Here is a 5761-nt window from a genome sequence, read left to right as displayed (position 1 = left end):
AAATTGAGTTCAGATGTTTGTGATTGCAACTCACGAGCGATTATTGTGTACGGACGCCGCACGCAAATTTGTGTGCGGTGCCCGATGAGGACCGCTGAAATGCAATTTTTTGTTTTTTTATTATTACAGTGGGGCCCATTCTAAATTTTTCAATAATACTGATTTTGCGTGCCGTAAAATCTTTGAAAAAAATATAACACATTTTTCTTAATCATGAAAAGGATTGAAGTATGCAAAAGTAATAAAGTACAAGAAAAACCATACAAATAAATCTACCTCTAACAAGAGGTCATGGAAAAAAAAAAATCACCCCTACAACATCTAATATGGCACTTTGATGAGGCACCGTTGGCACTTATGCGATCAACAAAAGAGCAGTTTGGCGAACATTCCCAAAAACTCATATAAGTGATATATCAATTTCCTTTTTTATGTTGGTGATTCATGAATACATTTGACAACCCAAATACGGGATTCCAAGCACAAAAGAAATGATCTGTCACATAAACCGCCTGACAGATGAAAAGGATTTGCAAGATAAGCCAGAAGCATTGGGAAGATGAGTGTAACAGAGGAGGACGAGCATGAAAAAGGAGAATTAGCAAAGACATGTGCGACGGAGGAAGTGGTCAGAAGAATCAGAATACTATTTTTGATTATTGAAGAAGTTTTTGAATGTAGAAAAATAAAGGGGTTTTTACATTGGAAGCACTTAAAACAGTGCTTTTCGTAACCCTCGTCTCCTTCTTTGTAACCCTCTGTATTTCGCATTTTCCTTCCCTTTATTACTTTCATCTCCTGCGCATATCAAGTGAAGCTCATCATCTCTCCTTCGCTGTAAGGCTACAGAAACCTCTTTCTTACACCGTTGGACAACTGCTGCAGCCTTGCCAAATTGCGATCTTTCCTCCTTCTTTGGACTGGTGCAGACTGGCTTGTCGAATCAATGAGGGATTCTGTGTCTGTCGGACTGATTCGTTAAATCAGAACGGCAAGTTCTTGTTGGTATTCTTTTCTCTAGCAGTTTATTTTATTTCTTTTCTGTTGATTCTTGGTTGTTCTTAGTGTTTAACATGTTTTCATATATGCTTTTAACTAATTCAAAATCGATCATTTAGGTTCTGTATTTGATTTTATTTATTGCAAAATCATAGCATCCAAAATTTGATTGTTATTTTATTAAAGCAGTCCAGCTTAAAGTAACATAGTGGAGAGTTCTTAGTGCCTGAAGAAGAGAGCACAAATGACCTCTAGGATCCTTATTTTGAATTTTAAATGGATAAATCTACTATTTTTGAAGTTGAAAGTTATTATAAGTCTATTTTTTGTTCTTTGGTTGTTATTGAGTTGCTTTTTATTGAGATGGTTCAGTCATGAATTTCATCTCATTTTGTGAAATTGGCTAGAAGGATTAAGATCACCATGAAATAACTTTTTCTTTTGTCATTTATTGAAGTCAATGAGTCGACTAATGAGTCATACTCGTATGTGATTTGAGTCATGAGAAGCCTGTTTCAGAGCAATCTAACTCGAGCTTGGAGCAAAATGCATAAGTGAATTCATATTCACAAAAATTTATGTATGTATTTAAATTTGAATTAACGAACACTTATATCTATTTATTTGTTGTTATATATGTTCTACAGAGATTTTGTCTTAGGAGATAAAAAAAGATAAAAGTCTTCTTTAGTTTTGAATATGGATGGAGTAGAAATCAAATTTAACAGTCATATCTATCTTGAATTGAGATAGCACCGAACCACCTTATAACTCGACTTAACACGGTGCTATCTCAAGTGAGTTCCTTTGATGTGATTCATATATGATCAATTTTTTTCCACAACTTGTATTTATCCTTAAGCATGTGAGTTCCTTTGATGTGATTCATATATGTTTGTTTCTACAGGTGGAATTGTAATATTGTAGAATGTTATATCTTTTGTTTATTGCTAAAGTAATTTTCATGTCTATTTTCACTGGGCTAGCTTGATTTAAATTTCAACTATTTTCATTGGGGGATTTTCTTAATGATGTTCCAATGCTTTATGAATTCATTGTAATCCACATTTTTCTAATTTTTCCTGCAATAACTCTTTTGCAGTTGAAATGTCTTCAAAAGCAAGGAGCATGAAAATGAACATGATGAGAGTGAGGTAGCTTATTTGCAAAATTATTTTTTTTACCCAAATATAGATGATTGAGATTTTTGGGTGCTTTTTTAACCAATATTTTATTTATTGTAACACAGTGGCCTTTATTTAAAATTTTAGATGTGCAACCGGATGTAAATGAACACTCACTTATAACTTTTAAATTTGGTGGATATTGGACCCAAGAAAAACCTAAGAGAGGAAGAAGTATAATAGGGACAAGCAACGCACTATAAAGATTAAAAAAAAGTTGAGTTTACTTTCATTAGAGATTAAAAAGATATGTGGTTGGCTAAAAGACACCAGTTCAAATTATATTATCATATTAATGGAGTTACGCCAAAAGATTACAAATTACATGAAAGTGGTGATGATGTTCTTGCAATGAGTGCAGGTTCAAAGGGGAGAAGTCGGGTTGAGATTGTTGTTATAACTCAAGAGCGTGTGGAAGTGATTATGCACTCACAAGATACAATTTCAACCGATGGCAATAGAACATAAGATGTAGTTTTTGCTTCTGACATATACATGAAAATTTTGGAGATTATGAAGATTTTGTGTTTGGTGCTATTTTTAGTGATTTTTTGCTTTCAAAAATGCTCTTCAATATTATGTCATTAAGAATAACTTTGGAGTGAAAAATCAATCTTGTAACAAACATCGAGCTATAGCCATGTTCATATAGAGGATGCCCTTGTAGAGTGCGAGCTCTTCAGTTACAATAGATGGCCAGTACTTTGAAGTGAGAAAATTATATGGAACTCACTTAAGCCCCCGGGTGAATAGGGCAGGTAATAAAGTCGCAACTTCATCCTAGGTGGCATAGCACATTCAAGATGTGGTTTGGAAGAGTCCTGATATCACTCCAAAAAATATCAAATATTCATTAGAAAATATTTATGGAGTATTTCTATCATACATGAAGTTATGGAGGTCGTGTGAGGAGGCTCGCAATAGTATTTTTCAATCTGTAGATAATAATTAGAGATGGGTGTCTGCATTACAAGCTAAGTTGATTAGCAGAAATTAGGATCGTATATTACTTACACTTGCACCAGTGTTGATAATTCTTTCAAAAGATTTTATGTAAGTTTTAATGTTTGCATTGATGACTTGTTAGTAGGTTGCAAACCTCTGATCAGATTGGATGCATGCCATCTGAAGTCAAAATATCTGGGTGTTTACTAGCTACAAATTCATTAGATGGTGATAACAGTTTATTCACTCTAACCTTCACATTTGCAGAGTCTGAGTCAAAAACCACTTGGATGTGGTTCTTAGAATATTAATCAGCTTCTATTGGGTGGGTTTGACCTACAACATCTGGTCTTTATGTTAGATATGGAGAAGGGTTTGGGAGAGGTCCTTAAGATTGTTCTTTCTAAATGCAGAGCATAGAATTTTTATACGACATCCTTGGAAGAATTTCTTGAAATATTTTCATTGTAATGATAGCCATAAGGTTAAAATCCTTGTATGGTTTGCAGCTAATGGCTACACTCAGTCTGAGTTTGTTAGTAAAATGGTTGAACTTTGTATTATCTCTCCACAAGTGCACTCTACTTGCATTGCCTTACACATGATATATAAGAGGTTTTAACATTGAGATTAAAAATCATTCCAACACAAGCAAAATGTTTGAATCATTTAATTCTTGGATTGGAGCTGAAATAAGCCAATTGTTGACTTGATTGATATGATTAGAGCATGTGACTGCTTGGAAAAGGAAACGAGTTCCATGAAAATGAATAGTAAACATATCCACAAGGAAAGAATAGTTCATTATAAGGGAATCTACACCACCTCGAGCTACGGTTGTTGGTAATAATGGTAGGCATGAAGTTGATATAGAACTTAAGACATGCACTTGTACAGTTTGGCATGTAAGTGGTCTACCGTGTATCAATGCAACTATATTTATCATGTTTACATCTCTATGGCACAATTATGTCACACCAGCTATCTTATTATTAGGTTTGTAGTATCTTCATATGTTTACTAATATTTATATTTTTTGTTCCTATTTGTGATTTTTTATTTTGAACTTGTATGTATAGGATGGCCTACGAGGGCATACATGTCGGTGTGCCAAATACATTAAGGCCAAGAGGAAAACAAAAGAAAAAGATTTAAATTTTTTTTAGAAAATAAAATTATAAGGGAAAAGAATGTCCATAAATGCAGCCATTTTGGACTTTAGGGGCATCACAAAACCACATGCAAAAATTCTTTAGGTTCACAAACATCACAAATTTCACAAGATGAAAGTAACTGAATATGCTCCAAACCAACAACAAGTAACCACGTTTTCAGGGCAAAACTGCCAGTCAAAGAGAAGTTTTGGACACTTGGTTGTTTGTATCAAATTTTGAGTGTAAAGAATTTTTTTTTTGTTTTGAGTGGAAGGATTTTGAGTAGAAATATATTTTTGTATTTTGAATCGACACCTAACAACTTGGATTTAAGAAGTTATTGATTTCTAGTTTTCTTTGATTGAACAATTTATATTTCTGGCCAACTGAACCATAAATTCTTGACCTTTAGGTTTAAGACATGAAAGAGATTGTGCATTGCTTAACTACTTGGATGATAGTCTTTAAGTGCCTTTCTCCTGCAAAAGATGTATTAATTTGTCTTCATTCATATCTATGTCTGAGCTGATGTGTTTTCTCTTTTTTTAGCTTTTATGTTTGAAGCTATCCCTATATTATTACATATGAATTTTATGATTTGTTATTATCACAATTATAAGTTGCAAATTTTATCAGGATTTTTGAGGCATGAAGTAAATGTAAAAATCAAAGTTTTGGCGTTAGATATGTAAATATATACGAAATGGGTGGTATGTATGTAAATGCCTTGAATTTTAGATTCATATTCTTTTTGAGGTGTGATATTCAGTTCTATATACACTGGTAATATAGGATTCTGATTTACTTGTTGGACCAGGTTACAGAAAACTTAGTGCAGCTAATGTGTAGCATGATGATGACTGGTTATATGTTTAGGAATGCACAATATCATTTGGAGTTGCAGCGAAGTGTAGAAAAAATACACTTTCTGATGTAAAAGAGGTAATTGGTATTGAATTGTCATTCATTTCTTGATTAGCAAGAAATATATTGCTGATGTTGTACTATTTTTCTGCAAATCCTCAGGTTTTTCTAGTGTTGATTGAGCTTACAAATAATTAAGCATCACCCTACTAAATCTGATGCTCCAGCAAAGATTTTCATTTATTTTATCGTGATTGAAGCTTGGCGTGTCTCGTGAAAAGAGATGTGAGGTGTGATGCTAGACTTCTCTTTTTAATGGTCATTTACATAAAATTTTATGTTTTTATGATTATTGGTATGAATCCTAATTGAGATGTCCAAATGATTAAAATTTAAACATTTATAAATTAATTGCTCATCACTTTATTTCGTGCCAAAAGTTTCTAACTTTTTTTTAAAATTATGTTTGTTATCATTATTGATTTGTTGCTTGGGTTCACATCCTCAGTGGTCTTAGAGAGGCTCCTAATATGGCTCGCCATGCTAATGCCCGAGCTATGAATATTGAAGTTGAAAGGACCTTATCAAAGAACGCCCATTCGTTCGCAGCAATTA

The 5761-nt window shown here is 33.3% G+C and overlaps 1 long non-coding RNA gene across 3 annotated transcripts; it reads left to right on the top strand.

The window, feature by feature from the left end:
• Nucleotides 1-338: 338 nt before the first annotated feature.
• LOC110038963 lies at nt 339-5749 on the top strand. 3 transcript variants are annotated; one of them, XR_002295473.1, is made up of 5 exons: nt 339-1001; nt 2102-2153; nt 5100-5224; nt 5309-5436; nt 5655-5749. It is a non-coding gene; the product is annotated as an uncharacterized LOC110038963 (long non-coding RNA). The 3 variants fall into 3 exon arrangements; XR_002295472.1 differs by having other exon boundaries at nt 339-1005; XR_002295474.1 differs by lacking the exon at nt 2102-2153 and having other exon boundaries at nt 339-1005.
• The last annotated feature ends 12 nt before the right edge of the window (nt 5750-5761 follow it).

This window comes from Phalaenopsis equestris, unplaced genomic scaffold (assembly GCF_001263595.1).
Source record: "Phalaenopsis equestris unplaced genomic scaffold, ASM126359v1 Scaffold234571, whole genome shotgun sequence".
NCBI classification, from domain to species: domain Eukaryota; kingdom Viridiplantae; phylum Streptophyta; class Magnoliopsida; order Asparagales; family Orchidaceae; genus Phalaenopsis; species Phalaenopsis equestris.
The sequence above is the reverse complement of the archived record's forward strand: the minus strand, read 5'-3'. Positions and strand labels throughout refer to the sequence as shown.